General features: G+C 34.4%; 1 pseudogene; it reads left to right on the forward strand.

Moving 5' to 3' along the window:
* Positions 1-6472: 6472 nt before the first annotated feature.
* The window catches only part of LOC115295294, a 31206-nt pseudogene continuing 16893 nt past the window's right edge, over positions 6473-20785 (forward strand).

Raw genomic sequence — 20785 nt, forward strand, 5'->3', positions numbered from 1 at the left:
CGAACATATATTTTCAAAAAAATAAAAAATAAAACCATTTCTCAATGGATAGACAATTAGGCTGCTATCTATATTTTTGTTAACCAAATAATTCTGCGCTCAACATTCATTTGTATATAAACTTTCACAATATTTTGTAGTTAAAGTTTTGTAGTTACAGTTTTATAAATCAGGGATGACACAGATATGAATAAATCATCTTCCAAAAGGATATTACTATTTATTATATTCTCATGAGCAATGAGCAATGAATGGTATAAGCCCAATTCACTAGCATTTTATCCAAGTTTTATCTTTCTATTTATTATCCTTAGGGTACAGATCTTCTTATATTTTTCCTTGTCAATTTGCTCATCTTTTGTTAATTATCCCTTAAGAATTAATTATCAAATATTCAAATATGTGTTATTATATATGTGAATACTTTTTTGTTATATGTGTTGAAAACATTTAATTCTGGTCAGTGTTTTAAAAATGTGTTATGGTGTCTTGCATCTTGCATTTTTATGATGTGTTATACTTTATAGATGTTGTATTAGCTTATCCAATTGTATGTAATATATTGCCTCAGAACTAAGTGGCTTAAAACATATAAACAAAGAGTAATTTTCTCTTAGTTTCTTTGGTTCAGGATTCTGGACACAGTTCAGTTCTGCTGATTCAGGTTCTCATACAAGACTCAAAGCAAGACGATGGTTAGAGCCGAAGTTTTATCTTCAAAAAAAACTCAGAGAGGACCCACTTCTAATACTCTTTGGCAAGGTTGTTAGCAAGATTCAGCTCTATCCACGTTGTTTGATAGAGGGCTTCCATTTTTCACTGACTTCTGGCTAGAGGCCATTTATGACTTGTGGTTCCATGCCATGTGGCTCTCTCCATGGGGCCTCTCACTTGGTGATGGCTTCCCTTTGTGCAAGTGAAAGAGCAAGAGATGATGGGCAAGGCAATGCCAGAGGTATTTTTTGTTTTGTAACCTAATCTCAAAAGTGACATGACATCATATTTGCCATTACTATTCTTTTGAAGCAAGTCACTAGGGCAGCTCCCTCTACCAGAGAAGAGATTTTACAAGGGAATGAATATCAGGAGGCAGGGATCTCCCTCAGAGGCATCAGAAGTTGTGGGACACAGATACTTCAAATTTTAGTTAAGCAAATTTGTCCTAATTTCCCTTTATTATTTAAAGCTCTGACAGAAAATGCTTGTAGTGTACTGATAATTCCTTTACTAGGCAAGAATAGTGTTTGGAATTTAATAAAGTCTCACTAATATTTGTTGAATAAATGTATGAATAAGTTGATGTAGCACTAAAATATTGAATACATTTTAAAAATATTGTTTTGGTGTCCGATCTGATAGAATGAAAAGATAGCTATAATTCCTACTCCTCCTTATGCCCATGGCATTTGTAATGTTTCATAGATCCTTGATAGATTCATAAATCCTTCCATCAGGAGGTGGATTCCTTCCCTCCACACCCAGAATCTAGGTTAGTTTCATAATTTGCTTTTGGAAACAGAATGTGGCATCAATGGCACTGTGCTAATTCTGAGTTAGGGGAGAAAGGGACTTTTTATGATTCTACTCTGTCTCTTTGAACTCTACTACTACCATGTGACCATGCCTGAGCCAACATGCTGGAAAATTAAAACTCACGTGAATAGGAAACAAACTGTCCAATTTTAGGAATCCACCACCAACTAGAGCATCAGCCACTTGATTTTCAGAAAGTGATTACACAAAATTGTGGCCAGCCACCAACATAATGACTGCTAGCAGAACCTGACCTACAATGTTGAACCATGAGATCATGAGCCAAATAAATTTGATTTGGAGGTGGTTTATTAAAAAGCAAAATCTAAATAGTGAAGTCTCATGAATATTTTAAATTTCTTTTTATAGTTATTTGGCAAAATTCACCACAGAAGCCAAATAGTCCTGGAATTTGGATTGTTGGGAGGTTTTTGATTACTGATTCAATCTCCTTAATAGTAATCAGTCTGCTTCAGATTTTCTGTTTCATCATGGTTTAATCTTTGTAGGCTATATGTTTCTAAGAATTTATCTGTTTCTTCTAGATTGTCCAATTTGTGGGCATATAATTGTTCATTGTAGTCTTTCATGATCCTATGTATTTCTATAACATTATTTGTAGTGTTCTCCCTTTTATTTCTAATTTTACTTACATACATTATATTCTTGGTGCATACTTTCACTGAATGTTTAAAAAATTGTGCTTCATTGTTGTTTCACATTTACATGTCACTTGTAAACAGTATGATGCTAGACTAATTATTTTACCTTTATAAATGATTTGATTTTATTTTTTTCTGGAAACTTTGAGGATTTAACCTTTTTTTTTTTGATAATACGTTCACTAGAAAACATCCCAGAGTTGATTATTCTCAGAAAACGTTTTCAGTCAACTAGTAAGATCTTCAGACACTCCAATAAGTCATATTTCTTCTTTCTCTACCTTTCACATTCACTAGTTTCTGACTCTTTACTTATTTACGTCATTTTTATATTCTTGGTTGTTTTCCTGTTTTATACAATATTCTTTATTAAATATTTATTTGGATTTATTCTCCTTTGGACAACTTGTAATAGAATATTTATTTATAAAGTTTGCATTTCTTCCATTTCTTTATCTTTTTTGCTCCATTTCTAACATTTACTTTGGGTTTCTTATTAGTTTTTCATATCTCAAATGTTTTTTCACTGTATATTGATTTTAAAGCATTAATATACTTTTCCTCAGTTTCATGGACCTCTTATCTTTTACATCTTTTATAGGATAAATTTCCTTTAGTTGATATGTAAGCAATCTGTTTCCTGATTTTCTGTATCAGTTTACTAAGGATTTGGGGGTTTTCTGGTTTGTTTTTATTTTATGATATTGTGGGGTTTTTTTTGTGATTTTCTTATTTAACCTTGCCCAAATATATCTCTTTTACACAAAATTTTTTGCAGCTTCTGCATTCTGTTTTCAAATAATGCTTATGGTGTGATTTTCTATAAAATTTCTATAAGTGTGAGGTTATTTTTTTATCATTTGAGGAGGAAATTTTGAGGTGGTATTTACTAGGATACCAATATTGTCTGTAGTTACTCAGAATTCCTACCACAAATATTCCACACTTATTTTTGACTTTTCATTTTTCTTGCTTATTCTTGTAACCAGCATTCTTAAATTGTAGAAGTTAAGACCCTTTATGTTTATGATTTAAGGACATTATTTAAACCCTTCATAATTTAAGGAACAAAGAGGTGTAGCTCTAAACAACTACAGCTTTAAGAAACACCAACAATTTTACAAACTATAAATGTTTAAAAGTAGGGGTGCCTGTGTGGCTCAGTTGGTTGATCATCCAACTTTGGCTCAAGTAATGATCTTGCAATTTGTGGGTTTGGGTCCAGTGCTGAGGTCTGTACTGACAGCTCAGTGCCTAGAGCCTGCTTCAGATTCTGTGTCTCTCTCTGTCCCTCTTCCACTCATGCTCTCTGTCTCTCTCAAAATAAGTAAATAAACATTTCTTTTTAAAACTCAAGTTTGATCATTGGTTCTGGAGGCATTTTGTTAAGGGTTTAGAAGGTAAAGGAATATTGCTGTCTTTAAATAAAAACAAATTATTTCTCTTAAAAAGTACAAACAGGGGCATGACGGTGGTTCAGTGAGTTAAGTGTCCAACTTTTGGTTTCAGTTCAGGTTCATGATCTCATGGTTTGTGAAATCAAACCCCAGGTCAGGCTCTGTACTGACTGGACAGAACCTACATGGGATTCTCTCCCTTCTCCTCTCCTTCTCTCTTTCTTGCTACCCTGCCCCGAGCATGTGTGTTATCTCTCTTGTCTCTCAAAATAAATAAATAAATGTTAAAATAATTAAAAGTGGCACTTGGGTGGCTCAGTTGGTTAGGCATCTGACTTTAGCCTAGGTCATGATCTCACAGTTTGTAAGTTCAAGCCCAACATTGGGCTCTGTGCTGACAGCTCGGAGGTTGGAACTATCTTTGGATTCTGTGTCTCCCTCTTTCTATGATGCTCCCTGACTTGTGTTCTTTCTCTCTCTCAAAAATAATTAAAAATTAAAAAATTAAAAAATACAAAATGAAAAAAAAAATCAAGTTATTAACATAAAAAATTGCAAAAAAAAAGTCTAGGAATAACCTTATGAAATCTCTCATAATCTGATTCCCAGACTAAACTACCACCAAATAATGTCTTTAATATACAGCTTAATAACTCATGTCAAAACCTTTAAGATCCAAATGTACTTTCACATATTTTACCTAAAATCTCACTGTAAAGAAGCAGTTAAAGATATACGGTAGAATGAGGGGAAGGGATTATCCAAATCTACATTTAAATAAAAATATTTAGCTATACTGTAAGACCTTGTGCCAGATGAGGGTAAAATCATACAGTAGGTGGTATTTTGCCTTCTTTAAAAACAAAGTACTTAATTTGTTGAAGTAATTCATGAACCCATGAGAAGATAATGAAAAATTATAATGATTTCAAATGTGTAGATTTAATTGTAAGCTCCTGATATTAACCCTTGGATCTCTAACTTATCTTTTATTCTCAGGAATTGGCACATTTGGGCACAATGTAAGTTCTCAACACATGCATTTATCAGATGATGGATCATGAAAAATAGGTTGGAATTAGAGAAAGAAAGGAATGGGAGGAACACACTTGATATGAGAAATGACGTGACAATGGTAGAGAGCACAAGGCTGACATCAAAATCGCTCTACTTTTTCTCTATAGGACAGAACCATAGCTGACCATACAGACACCCATATTGAAAGTACACTTTATGTCTTTCTTTTAGGTACGTGCAGTGACGATAGTAACTTCTTGTCAATGAAATATAAACAGAAGTGAAATAAGTCACTCTCAGCATTAACCCACCACTGGGTGTGGGTCCCTCTATATTCTTTTCTCTTTCAGTAACTCAGATGTTGAAAATTCTGATGTGACCATGAAGATGAAAAAAAAAAAACAACCCTTAGAAAATGGTAGAGAAAAACACAGAAGGAACTGCATCATTGAGTGACTCTGTAAAGATGCCTAGCCTATTCAGACTACTTACTTTGAAACTAGTACATGGGAGAACTCTATTTTAGCATCTTTAAGCCGCTGTGTTTTAGAGATCCCATGTTTATAATGCTTCAAACTGTTAACTAATGTTAGCTAATCTTAGATAATATAGTGAACAAAAGTACAAACGGGAGGGAGCACCATAAAACTTTATGTGCCAGGACTGGATTAGTTGATTATAAGCTTGAAAAAAAGAATGTGATGGAGGGAAATGTATATAAATAAGCTATATCGTCACTTCTGAGAAGTATCTTTACACAAAACATGATGTACAAGTACACTTTTCTAATTGTGCAAAAGCTATTTAAGAGCAGTGGATTAAGATGATGTACAGATTCCTAACTGTGGAGTCTCTTAATATGAGGCTGAGGAGTCTGAAATTTCCCTTTTCAGACTTTGGTTATAAACCTGCCAGGTAAGGTGTAATTAGCAAATTAGAAACAGAATATACTTTCACTTCCATAAGTTAACAAACGACATCTTTGTTTGAAAAATAACATTATCAGTGTTTTTCTTTGCTTTCTCTCTTTGGATACAGATACAATGACTGGAAACATTTCACCTTTTTCCCAAATTTTCTTAAGAAAAATAATGTAAATGTTACTATGAGTAACAATTGATATACAATCTTTGCTAAAGAGATAATAGCATGCTCCATCCAAAGGGGATAATTATCTATTAATGCTAGCTGATTCAGGCAATACGGAAACCCAGCTTCAAATATTTCTGTTTGTTTGTTCTTCAAGATAAGCCAGGGATCTGGGCTTTGAAACATAAAATTTCCTTATCTTAAATGTTGGTACAAAATTATAGCTTATAATTCTGGGCCAACCTTTACCATGACAGCCAAATTGACCATGTGTATCGGCCACATTTGGTCAGTAGTCTACCAGCCTATGCTTTCTGAGAACATTCCCTCATGGGAGAAACAATGAAAATGCAATCATTTGCATTTGAATTTGATTTTGATTTAATTTTAATTTCTATTTGAATTGATACCTAGATGATTTGAAATAAGTAGACATTATTTATGGTGAGAGAGAAAAAAGAAATAGTATTTTTGTGCTCAACATAGTTATTTTATAAAATGCTTCACATAATTTATTTCATTATGCTCACAAAGATCCTGCAGTTCAGTAATTTCTTTTCTGTGGTAAGTAAATTGAACAATAAGGAAGTCAAATTATATAGTTTTGGTTTGGGTAACCCAAGAAGCAGAGGCTGAGTAACTATATTTGAGTGCAAATAATTTATTGGGAAGGTAATCTCATGAAGCACTGGTAAGGAGGTGAGACAGAGGAGGAAAGGAAAAGAAGTCAATATAGTCTGAGCCAAATAACATATTACCAGGGTAGACTGTAATATGCCTCAGAATTGGTACACCCTGCCGCTGTCCTCCCAAAGGACAAGAAAGCTGGGTTATGTATGCACCACAGCAACCTGTCATCCGTGGAGAACTGTTTTGAAGAATGTTGATTGTCTGGCTCCTCTGTCATGCCTCATGCTGCTGCTGGAGAACATCCCTGTGGCCAGAGACAGTCCTCAGGCCCAGCACCGCAGCTACGGCAGAATAAAGCTGCAGACATGGATAGGTACCCTGAGTGCTGAGGGGATATGGAGTCCCAATCATATCTGCCACACTTGACCAAATTTACATAAGCATTTAATGCAGGGATGGAAACAAACTGGACGAGGGACACATGACAGAGATAAAGAAGAAATATTAACATCATAGGTAAAAACTAGAACAATATGGCATTATAGAATTCAAGGGTGATTGGAATGAGAAAGAGTTATAAAAAGTAATAGAACCAAATAACTTATCTGTTAGTGCATAAAATATACATTAGATTCCTGGAAAATTATCAAAAGATCAAATATTCCATACCCACATAGAAATATGAAGTATAGACTAAATGAAAATTTTTTGTTTTCAGAGAACTTGAAATTACAGGGAAGCATGGTCAATAGAAGACAGAAAATAGATTTTCTTACTCTTAGCTATGGATTTTAAACTTTTTAAGGTAATTTTATTTTCCTCCATACAGTGTCAGATCTATTTTTATTCAAAGTTTTTTGATATTTACTTAAGCTAATATTCAGAAGAAATTGACCTGGCCTGTCTATTGCTTTGTTATGGTGCACACATTCACAAATTTTATTTAACATCCTTTTTCAAATATTCAAATCTGCTTAGGTAACATTTCTTCATCAAGTCCACTGACAAGCCAACTCCTTCTTATGTTCTCCTGCAAAATATTTCTGGAACTTTTGTTCTGTTCAATTTTTATTTTATTTTATTATTTTAGTTAAAGACTCCAGTTGAGAGAATGAATAGAGTTCACATAGTTAGATGTGTATTGATTCTATGGTTATCATCATAACAATCAAATATAAATAAAACTAATTTTTCCAGGTCAACTTCAGAAACACCAGAACCAATAAGCAGAGTCTGGTTGTACATTGCTAACTATCACAGGAAGGAATAAATCTTGCCGAGCTACAAAACAACAGTGCTATTTGTGCACTCCCTGGAGGGAACAGGTGATATTGACATAAAGCACATGCAAGGTCACAGTATGGAAAATAGGTTTAGTAAGTTCACATCATATTCAGAATGATAAGTGAGATTTGCATGGTCCCCCTGTTACTTTGCCCACACTTTTCTACTTAAAAGTTAGGAAATGTATTACTTTTTGTTGACTAGGTAGCTTTTTTTGGTTTCTGGAGTCTCGAATTTTGTATCCTTAAAAGCATCTCTCAATCAAAAAGCATAAAAGTTTGTCCCAAGTCTTGGTTACATGACCCATGAAAAAAGTAAAAAAACACTAGATCTGTCAGAGAGAGAGAGCTGTTGCTTAGTAGCACATAGGTGAGTGTCACTTTAGAAAAGAAAGATGTATTTATATGTGGAGCTAGATTTCCCAGAGAAGTAGTTTACACCATGCTCTGCAAAGTATTTATCTGGCAGTCAATAAATGACAGTGATGATGGTGATCCGTTAGACTTACAAGAGCACCTGGAGGAACTATGACGCCTGACTGATAAGATGAGAAAAAGAAACCAGTGAGAAATAGAATTGGGACCATGAGAGCGCCACCTGATAAGCCGCCCAAAGCTCAGAATCCGTGAGAAAAGATTAAAGTTACTCTTGGGGATTGATTAATTGGAGATGGCAAATCCTGGAATTCATCAATTTTTACCAGTATCTAATAGATACTACCTAATTAACACTTAACATTTTGCCTCTTAGGTCATTTACTATTATTTAAGAAATGGTGGGGAAAAATCTATCAAAGGTCAACTCATCTGTACATAAAACGTTACCAACATAAAATGACCAAACCCACTATGTATTAAGATACTACATAATAAGATGTTTTTGTAGTGATTATGATGAATGGAAAATAAAAATACAAAACTAAAAACTTAGATTTCTGGAAGAAGGGACAGTGATATGAACTGAAGATTGACGACTGACAATCTTTACATATCAGGATGGAAAGTATGACCTATGATTTTATCCTATGGTTTGCCCTAAGGGATACCCACAGATATACTACCCTCCCTGGTGTGAGGTCTCATCAGTCTACAACTCTGTGCTGCATTAAATTCAGCAGGCTCAATGCAAAGAAAGAGGAAAACTCTCACAAAGCCAAATCATCCAGAACTTCACCAGGGAAAAGAATGTGAAACAAGTTCAAGATAAGGCGAAGAGCTCAGGGAACATGGTTGAGAAGAGTCTCATCTATAAATAAAAGCAGCAGTGCAATGTTGCCCCAATTTATACTTGAAGACACTATTCTTTGATGATTGTCCATACAGGCAGTGCCAAGGCTAGACTACTGATAGATTTACAGAGCATTCTTTTGCCCTTGTTCTATTTGCTGTTTAATTCTGAATTTCAAGCTGCTGAATAACACAGAGGAGTTTATTGCCATGGCTACAACGAGGTGCAATTGTTAAAATAGATCAGAATGCTTATTTTTCTAAGTATTCATTTTAAACACTTGTTTACAGTTTCTTTTTATTTTCAATTTGTTTATATAGTACCATTCTGGCTGTCCCTTTCCCTTTGTTTTTACCACTTACATCAAATCAGAGATTAGCTAGTATAACTAAAATTGCCACAGTCAAAATGGATGCTGTAAGTACTACCCTGGACATCAGCCACTTTTATTGTTGTAAGACTCTCATCTTAATTTAGATTAATATCGGCTTTAGATTTAACATTTTAACAGAAAACTATGATCACAGCAATTATATCAAGTCAAGGAAAGATATGCATCATGAAACACATTAACTATTTTTAACTTTATTAATAAGTTGAGCTGCATTAGTTACACAAATGTACACCTTCATAGCAAGATAATAGTGGTAGAAATACCTATAATATTTTGGAAAACATGCCTCAAAATATATTTCCCTTATTTTCTTATTTTCTGGGCCTTAGAAATCTGAGCATAAGAAACATGTTTTACCTAAGTTCTTTGTAACTTGAGGAAGGTATTTCATTCCTGATAATGCTACCAAAACATCTTTAGGGTATCCTATTTTCTGTATCTATTCATAAGTAATTCTTAGATCTCATAGTATTATAATGAGTCTGTGATGTAGATAAAAAATGTGCAACTACATCTGTATTACAGATAAAACGGACTGGGCTCAGATCTTATGTTAATATATGGCAAATTCAGGATTGGAATCTTATGACTGTTTTGCTTTCTGCAACAACCAGAGTCAACCAATCCACCTCATTTTAAACTAATTGGTAGAAATCATTTTATACTCCATTCAGAACTTGGCACATCAGGCACTGAAATAGATGTTTTATAATGAAGGTGTTTTATAATAGAATAGATGTTTGATAATGAAGGACTGTAATCTTTTCCACCATATCTTTTCACCAAAATACTTTTGAAAAGGTTTGGCTTGGTTTTTTATTTGTTTGTCATATTAGAGTAATCTCCACAGAGGCTAAGCCCCTCATTCCAGCTTCTAGTATAACATCTGTCACATAGTGAAAGACAATGCAGATTTTTTGAATGGATAGATGGTTGGATGGTTCTCTGATTGCCTGTTTGGCTGGATGACTGCATTTTTTAATTTATATCTCCGGATCCTGGTATTTGAAGTTATTATGATTACTGGAAATAAACAATGAAAACTAAGGAATTCTTAACTTCATCTACAGCAATGATAATTGTAATGGTTAAATTGTTCATTTTTTGCCTTTGCTTCTCATAATTATTCAGTGTGTGTAGGTTGGGTTCCAAAAATTTGGATTTTAACACACTCAAATTTATACTAATGCAGGCTGTGGATCATGTTTTGTGAATACTCTTATACGGTATATTAGTCTGATTAGAGAAAACCCTATTAAAAATTCTTGAGCAAATCTAAGATAAAGTTGTCAAACTTCAGATTCCATAACATCTCAAAGTACTAAGTTGATTCCTGAACTAGCAGAAGTTTCACAAAGCCAGGAAGCATTGCTATGAGCATTAACAATAAAAATAAAATTTTGCATTGAGCATTTGACATGTGAAGGACTTTAGAGTGCAAGATAAAGTTTCTGATTCAGACAGATGGGTTAAAATCTTGGCCCTCTCCTTAAGGATTGTATCTCTTTGGTTACATTAACTAATATCTTTCTTCTTTAGTTGTTTTATTGTACAATGTGGAAAAATAACATTGTCTTTTTAAAATATTTTTGTAACAATAAAATGGATTAACTAATGTAAAGCATTTAAAAATAGCTGACATTTTATAAGTTCTTACTCAGCAATATTTTCTCCCCCAAATCTATGTTCTTTTCTTCCATTTCCCTATAACCTTGAGACGCTAACATTAGAGATTCATTTAAAAAAACATAAACCTTAATAGGACTTTAAGACTGATTAGCAAATCCTCTTCATCTTATAAATAAAATATATTTAGAGAGGTTGAAAGCTTTGTTGAGAGAGCACATATTTAGCCTGAGAAAGATGTGACTAAAACTCCAGATTTTCTGATTCCTGTCTTAATTATATCTTTCAAAATAACTTTGTCAACCATCCAGACTGCCTGAGTTTGACCCCAGAGCTATATGATGAGAATTTCAGGGAGGGGGGTGGGCAAAGGTATTACAGAAACCACAGATTCATGGACTGAGATTTAAGTATATGAAAGCTAAAAATGCACCATAAGCCAACATTCCTATTTTTTATAAGCTGATAATGTGTGCTGTACACTTATTTACTAAGTAAATAGCAACTCAATAGCACATACCTCATCCACCTTCCTGAGGAAAACTTATTTTTGCCTGGATTCTTGATTAAACAGATGATAGAGTACAGGAAAAAAAATTGACTCTTAACATTCAAAAAAAAAGCTCTTATGGGTCAATATAAATGACTGCAAATTGTCACATAATAGAGGAAAAAATATAGAAATACCCATTTGCAGATTTCTGCCTTTTGTTATTATGATTCATTTCAGACCAGAATGCTGTTGATTATTTCAAAATTTAATTATCAATCAAAATGGATACACCTCTTAATTTGGAAGAAATACTTTTAAAAAGTGCACACTCAGGTATTATGGGAAATATAAAGGTTGATATTTACTCATCAATAAACTAAGACAATTATCAAAGGTAACTAGAATTTTTCATGAATCTCATGCTTGTATTCTATCTGACATGCAAGAATGGGCTTTCTCTACTAAATACTTTGAAGTAACTTTGATCTATGACTTAAAAATCTTAGAGGGGCACCTGGGTAGCCCAGTCCATTAGGTGTCCAACTCTTGTTCATGGGATCAAGCTCCACATTAGGCTTCAATCTGACAGCATGCAGCTTGCTTGGGATTCTTTCTCTCCCCCTCTCTCTCTGCCCCTTCTCCCTTGTGTGCAAACACACAAGTACAAGTAAGAAAGAACCTTCTCTCAAAATAAATAAATACCCCCCAAAATTTTTAAAATTATAGACAAAGCTAATTTAGATATAGCAATACAAAAATTATGATAGTTTCACTCTTTTTTTTTTTTTATCACATACTGCATGAGAAAAGAAGAGGAGAAATGGAAAAGAAATAAAATCCCAGAATTTCAAAAATGGAGGAAGGGTCAGAATGCTCTAGTCCTCTGATGTCATTTTACAGATAAGTAAGTAATCAAAGAGTAGACATTTAACTATAATATAATAGCTGATCTCTGTATCTCTAACACTAGAATTCATGTGCATTACAATGGATATGCTAGCCTTTTACACAACTGAAGAGGTAAATTCCAGATTTTAACCAAAGATATCACCATATTTTTAAATATATGATTACATATAATCAATGTAAATATAAAAATCACATTATATGTATATGTGTATATACACACACACTTGCACACACACACAAGCACAATAATACTCAAAACACAATACTCATATACAGCAATACTCAAACAGGGCTGTTAATATTCTTTGAATAAATGCCAAAGTTATCTCAACCAATCATTAACAGAATAATACTGAGACAAAAATTAAGTCTCTTTGCCACTTTTCAACTTTATTTGTTTTATATTTCTCAAAATTTACTAAAGACATGAAGATTAAGTCTCTTTGCCACTTTCAACTTTAGTTGTATTTTTTTCTCAAAATTTACTAAAGACTGTGATTTGAACTACTTGATAGTCTGGTAAAGGTGAAACAACAGAGACTGTGAAAGATGAGTGGTTGTTAGTTCAGGGAAAGGAAGAAGCAAAGGGATTTTTTGAACAGAAGTTATTTTGCATGATACTCAGATTGATGGGCACGTGGTCCTATATTTTTGTTCAAAGCATTAAAATGTACAACACAGAGTGAGCTCTAATGAAAACTATGGACACTAGTTAATAACCATATATCAATATTGACTCCTCTATTGTAACAAATGTTCCACACAAAAGTAAGATGTTAATAAGGGGAAACTGGAGGATGGGGTAATATGGCGGGTATATATGAACTCTCTGTACTTTCCACTCAGTTCTTCTGTAAACTTAAGTGCTCTAGAGATAGTTTATTAATTTAAAAAAAACCAAACACCAAAAATTACTAATATAAGACCCATTTAAAGAATTTTAAAGGAAAATAATTTAATCATAGTTACTAAACTTCTTTGGTATCATTAAAATTTAAATTTAAAAAATACTACAGATACCTTCAAGATCACAAATTTGTTCCCAGAACTTCTTGAAACCTATAGTTAACACAAAATTTTAGAAGAATTTGGAGACACACACACACACACACACACACACACAAATACACACACGCAAACTAAGTATGACAACTTTGAAGAGTTACATATCTGGAGAACTTTTTTAACTTTATGGAATAGAAATTATTAAATATATTCTGCAAATCAGTAGAATAATCATATATATAAAAGTGCTTTATGTACAGCTGACACACTATATTACACTAGTTTCGGGTGCGCAACACGATGATTCAACATCTCTACGTGTTATGCTGCGCTCACCGCAAGTGCAGCTACCGTCCGTCATCATACACCACAGCTCCGATATTACTGGCTGATTTCCCTATGCTTTCCCTTTGATTCCTATGACTTATTTATTCCATAACTGGAAGCCGGTATTTCTTACTGCCCTGCAAGAATTTTACCTATCTACCTATCTCCCTCTGCCAAATATCATTTTTGTTTTCTATATTTATAGAGGTGCTGCTTTCTGTTTGTTTTTACATGTTTCTTTTTTAGATTCCATATATGACCGAATTATTGTATTTGTATTTCTCAGTCTGACCTATTTTACTTAGCATAATACTATCTAGGTCCATCCATATTTTTATAAATGGCAAGATTTCATCATTTTATGGCTACATAATATTCCATTTTTAATTTTTAATTTTTTAATGTTTATTTTGAGAGAAAGAGTGTGGGAGAAAGAGAGAGAGAGAGAGAGAGAGAGAGACATAGCATGAACAGGGAAGGGGCAGAGAGAGAGGGAGACACAGAATCAAAGCAAGCTCCAGGCTCTGAGCTGTCAGCACAGAGCCTGATGTGGGGCTCAAACTCACAAACTATGGATTGATGACCTGAGCCGAAGCCAGACACTTAACTGACTGAGCCACCCAGATGCCCTGTTATATTCCAGTGTGTGTGTGTGTGTGTGTGTGTGTGTGTGTGTGTGTGTATCACATCTCCATTATCCCTTCGTGGACCCTTATGTGGCTTAGGTTGCTTGGTTATTGTCAAACAATGATGCAATAAATATAAGGGTGTATATAGCTCTCTTAATTAGTACTTTTGTTTTCTTGCAATGAATTCCTAGTAGTGGAATTGTTGGATCATATGGTATTTCTATTTATAATTTTTTGAGGATCCTCCATACTGTTTCCACCGTGGCTGTATCAATCTTCATTTCCACCAATATTGAACAATAAATCCTTCTTCACATCCCCCCAACACTTGTTATTTCTTGTCTTTTTTTTTTAGCCATTCTGACAGATGAAAGTTAATATCTCATTGCAGTTTTGATTTGCATTTTCCTGATGACTAGTGATGTTGAACATCTTCTCATGCATCTGTTGTCCATCTGTATGTCTTGTTTGGAAAAATATCTATTCATTAGTATAATGAAACATGATTAATCAATATTAGAAACTTAAAACTCACCTTCAAAAACCTTTGGTTAGGCCTTTGAGACATTTTATTGTGTTTTTTCCACAATTAAAAATATTTTAATAAACACCACATATTTGGAGAATGACTACTTTTAGTTGTTTAGTTTAATGAAGACTCATTGTTCTTGTTATGGGCAAACCAAATATTCCCGTCCTCTAGGATAAGATTCTCACTGGATATATGCCACATAGATAATGCCTTTCAAAGTGACTTCTGAAATGTTCTTTTCTCTTCTGCTTTTTTTATGTTTATTTTTTAGAGAGACAGAGACAGAATGTGAGCAGGAAGGGGCAGAGAGAGAGGGAGACAGAGAATCTGAAGTAGGCTCTGTGCTGACAGCAGTGAGCTTGACACAGGGTTTGAACTCAAAAACCATGAGATCATGACCTGAGCTGAAGTTGGATGCTCAATGGATTGAGCCACCCAGGCACCCCTCTTCTACTTTTTTCAATTAAAAATAAATTATTTAGGTGTGCCTGGGTGGCTCAGTCAGTTAAGCATCTGACTTCAGCTCAGGTCATGATCTCACAGTTGGTGGGTTTGAGCCCAGTGATGGGCTCTGTGCTGACAGCTAGCTCAGAGCCTGGGGCCTGTCTTCGGATTCTGTATCTCCCTTTCTCTCTGACCCTCCCCTGCCTATGCTGTCTCTCTCTGTCTCTCAAAAATAAATTTTAAAAAACTTTACAAATTTATAAAACAAAAAATAAAAATACATTTTTTATACTTTAGGTTTATCATTTTCATTACAGTTATCTTGAAATCCAAGGTGTTAATTTTCCCTACTTCCTATCTTTGAATTCTGGGTGCAACCAAGTTCCACCTTCAACATTTTGAAGGTTTAGTTACCTGAAAGTTGCTGCAGCATGGTTTTATTTCTTTTAGACCAATGTGTTATACACCTATATAGTTTTTAGAGTTGAAAATAAACAATATATGTCTACTTCATTGCTTTTACTATTTGAAAATATAGCTCAATTGCCTTCAAACTCATTAATTTTCTCTACCTCTTCAAGTGAAATGGTGTCTCATATAACACCTAAACAAGAGTGAATTATTTCACTTCAGAAGATGAGGAGAAATAGTTATGCCCTATTGAACTTTTAATATAAACCAACTGCTCCTTGAAATGCTTGATGATTAAAGAAAAGACCTATAGGGAGCTTCCAGACTTGATCTTTCTTAGAAAAATAAATAAAACAGACAGGTAATTAAAAGCAAATTCAGTTCTTGGTTTCACTGCTCAGTGTGTATGCTCACTAAGGGTTAGCAGATCGTAAGTAGGAGTGCAGAATACCAAGTTGTAGAGAATCTCTGTCTGGTTCAAGACATCTTTACTGTTGTTCACTGAAAATGTCAGCAAACGAAAATCTTCAAAATTTGAGAACAATCTAAGGCAAAGCTGATCTACTCAACAGCTACATTTTATCATAGATGTGAGTTAAAATGATACGAGATTTGGGTGACAGAAGTGTGTGTGTGTCTGTGTGTGTATGTGTGTGTTAAATTGCTTCTTATTTAGAAGAAGTAAGCTTCATATATATGTACATGAACATGTCAGAAATTTCCTATGGGAAAATACTTGAAGCTTAGTTCTCTTTCCTTTTGTTATTTCCCCAAATATCTGATAATTCTCAGTGCCTAGCCACATTTCAGTTATATTATCTAGAGAACTAGTTAAACTTCTAACTTTTTCTCTCCTTTTAATACACTGTTTATAATTTCTGTTCTGCTCAAATGTGCAAATTTCATCCTTATTTCACCCATAACAAACTTCTCTAGGGGTAGAATGAAAGTGTATTTGAAAATGCCTCCTATGGTTATGTAGGTTTTGTACTGCCCTACTAAATTACTACCACTTACACACTAGTCTAATTTAATGCCCACTTCCCATTCACAGTCCTGAAAGTTATGTTGTGCATAATTTTGACATCCAAACATATTTACTCTCACTAGAATCTCTTACATGGCTTCAATGGGATCATACTGAACACTGTACAGTTAATTGATATTTGGAACACAAAGTACATATCCAACACACATTTTTTCCCTTAACTTCTCTAGAATCAGAACTCTGAATGACTCATTGCAAGGTATTTGACTCATTTCTTAGTCTCATTTGAAGATTTGTAGGCTCAATTGGATATAAGGAAAATTAGTAGGTTGGTTTTTCAAGAAAGTTCTTTAAAGGAAGATGATTTTTTTCTTCATGACTTTTTCCAAAAGCTGTCTTATTCTTGCTTTTGTTTGAAATACAGGGATGATGACTGAAGCTGCACAGGAAAACACATGCACATAAGATGAGCTTGACAATAGAACAATACACTTAAAATGATGCCTGTGAAATAGGAAACTGGGATGTTGATACCACAGACCTTCCATAACAATTATGATAGACTCCTTACTAGGAGTTCCTTTACATGAGGAAAATACCAACCTTTATCTGTTGATGTTATGGAAATAATCTATTCTAGGAAACAAATATAATTCCCAATGCACAGAACTGCTTTGTGCTGCTCTTGGCCTACTGATAATAATGCTACCAGCTGGAAATGTCTGAAAACATTCACCTGGCCTGCACTGAGCTTCCCACAGACATCGTTTCCCAAAGCAGTGTTACACCAGGACTGACCCTTGGGTATCCTACTGTGCTTGCCAGACGCCCTTCAACAATAGGCATCAGCAACCTTTGAAAAAATAAATGTTTATTACTTCCAAGACCTGGACATTATGCAATACACCTGAGGCTCTCTGCACGGGGGATTCTGTTTTTAAGGGGTCAAGGGTAAGGGCCTCAGGTTTTATGGACTTACTCTTTATTGGTGGGTTTAAAACATAAGAACATAAAAGTGGGGCTTTAAAGTGAGGGAAACAGAAAAGACAAGTGGGCCCAAAGATGAATATTCAAAATCAAGCATATTTTCTAAAAAAAACAAACAAACAAACAAACAAACCCTCAGGCAGAAGGGTGTGGCCTGGCTCTTTATCTAGTCCTATGGCTGGCAATGTATTTATTCAACATAACTGTCTTTGTAATGAATACAGTAATCCAAGTTTAAGTTATCCTTTTGCATCCCCCCCCCAAAAAAGGGGGGGACCTGTCAGGGGCTCATACTACAGCAGCATTACTTAAATGAGAAAAATCCATTTCTAATCAGATCATTTATATAAATTCTTAAGTAGCTGGCACACACTGGGTAATGTAAAGTTAATCAGTAAAAGTGGCAAACTGTGAATACAATCAGAGATGAGGATTATTTTCAGGTCATTTTCAGTATTTGAACCACCATAATTCTCAGTAGAATCAAGAAAAAATCATAACAATTTACCAGCAGTGCAGTACAGAGTGGAAAACAAGCAAAAAATTCACAAGTAATAAGTTTAATTCAAATCTTGCAGAGAGCATGTATTCAAGGAATGAGTATTTGGAGAATTTATTTTTAAATTTCAACCCTTAAAAATTATAAACAGAAAATTGAGAATTGCTTCAGTTTGTAAATCTCACAGAGAGGGACACCTGGGTGGTTCAGTTGGCTAAGGGTCAGACTCTTGATCTCAGTTCAGGTCTTGATCTTAGGGTCTTAAGTTCAAGACCCTTGCTGGATCCCTTGTGCTGAGCATGGAGCCTACATAAAAAAACACACAAAAAACCCTCAAAGAGAAAAGTGCTTTACCAATATCAAAACCAGTGTAAGAGGGGCACCTGGGTGGCTCAGCTGCTTGGGCATCAGAACTCAGGTCATCATCTCAAGGTTCATAGAATCAAGCCCTGTGTGGGTGTCTGCTGACAGGGAGGACCCTGCTTGTGATTCTCTCTCATCCTCTCTCTCTGCCCCTCTCCTGCACTCTCTAAATAAATATATAAACACTAAAAAAAAACAGTATCAAAAGTTGATAAGAAGTTGAGGTTCAAGCATTGATTTGGAGGTCCCTGAGACTAGTCTTTTTTTTTTTTTGTCTTATTTATTCTCTTTGGTGTACAACTTCAACAGAATTAATAATGGTAAAATTTGTTTAATGACACTTCATAAAAGTTAATTTTCTTAAGGGAAATAACAAATGACTTCCCTAGACGATGAAAACGATGATGGTGGTGGTGGTTGTGGTGAGGAATCCACAAAAATCATCGATGGAAATATTACAGTTTCTCCAGTAAAATACAAAGTTATACAGTTCTTTCATTCATAAAAATAAAATCATAAAGCATTTACTGCTTTCTTAGTTTTTCCTTTTGATAAAAAGTGTGGCTAATTATTTAACAAGAATGAATATCACTCTGTAAGATGAAGTGTGAAATGAAGTTTGGAAAGAAATAGCTTGAGACCTGGTATAATTGATGCAGGCAGGTGGGTCCAAGGATCCAGAAGGGGTCCTGCAGAACTAGCCTAGAGGGTCCTTGGTTTCACACAAGATAGAAATCAAATGTGAGCCAGTAGGAATTAAAAGCAAAGAGACAGATGGAGAGAGAGAGAGAGAGACAGACTGACAGACAGACAGATAGGGAGAGAACATCCAGGAGACTTGGAAAGGAAAATAGCATGAGTCTGTCTTGCTTGGCGTCTGGGGTTTTTCCTGGTGATTGTGGTTTGGTGCACATGTTCTCTTAGGCATCAGGGAACTGGGCAGAATAAGGACAGGGTCTAGGTGTCCTTCAAAAGTCACTAATTCCTGAAGCCAGGGGACTTGGTATCAAGGTGTTTGGAGTCAGTGGTCTTGGAGAACTTTATGATAAGACTGCCTGGACACACCTTAGATGTTATCTACTGCGCTGGAAGACTCCAAAAATATCATCTCTTTGTTCCTTACAAGGAAAATGAGTTATTTGCATTTCAAAGAATGTGTAGAGCTGGGTTGGGGTGAAAGTCCTAGCAAGAACAGAAGCTGGATAAAAAGCAAAAAAAAACCCAAAACCAAACCAAACAAAAAACAACTTTTTTCTCTCATGGGTTTCCTTCAGTTTCCCTGTCTCATAATTATGTCAGCTTTGATTGAATGATTGCCCAAACTCTCTATACATTTCTATATTCATTCCTTTTAAATATATCTTTTCAGATTCCCCTATCAAAGAGCAGAGTCTATATCTTCACTCTTTGAATCTGAAATAGTCAGATGACATTTTTGTCAGTGTTATTTCTGAAACTAACCCTCAACAGGATTTTATACCCTTTCTCCTAGACCTTTGTCTTATTCATGAAAGCCAGCCAGTACTGTGTTGCTGTAGGATCAATACCACATGGAAGAGAGCTGAGGAACCCAGCTCGGGACTAGAGAACTCCTGGAGACAAAGTCACCTAGCTTCATCAGCAGTGCTTAAGGGAGACCAGAAGCTACAGTAAGAACCCCATGCCCAAGGCTACATTTTAACATATCAAGAACAGTGAATTATTGTTTAAAATACACAGTTTTATGGTACCTTTTCACAGAGCAAAATTATGGCAATAAATTACTAATACAAACATGATCACATCATTCTGAGACACCTAGAAAATGTTATAATTGTGCTATAACAAGTTGAATTACAATAATTTATTTAATACAAAAAGTAGAGAGATAGTGAGTTTGGCCAACATGGTTTTAGTTACAAATTTCATCTTAAAAACAGAAAATTAATTATCTTTTTGGGGCATTGCTTTCGTCTTTTTATAAATTGGAACTATCAATTTTATGTACCAATGGTAACTACCCCTTTGTTGTTGGCAAATAAGCCTGCCTATTAAAAGCAAAACAACTAAAACAAAATAATATAAATCTTTTTCAATGCTTTAGCCATTGACCTACATGGAGATTCTGTCAACAAAAATAAGCTAGGCATCTAGCATTCCTACTAAATGTGTAACCAAAAAAACCTTGTAATACTATTTAAATATCATCATCATCATTAATTGATAAATGCGAGCACACGTTCTCAAGCTCAGGAAATGGAAATTATTTTAATAATCTTTTATTTTTTTATTTTTTTGGTCAAATTATTTTCTTTTTTTTAAATTATTTATTTTTTAAATTTATTTTTGAAAGAGAGAGA

The sequence above is a fragment of the Suricata suricatta genome, chromosome 7 (genome assembly GCF_006229205.1).
Source record: "Suricata suricatta isolate VVHF042 chromosome 7, meerkat_22Aug2017_6uvM2_HiC, whole genome shotgun sequence".
Taxonomy (NCBI): Eukaryota; Metazoa; Chordata; class Mammalia; order Carnivora; family Herpestidae; genus Suricata; species Suricata suricatta.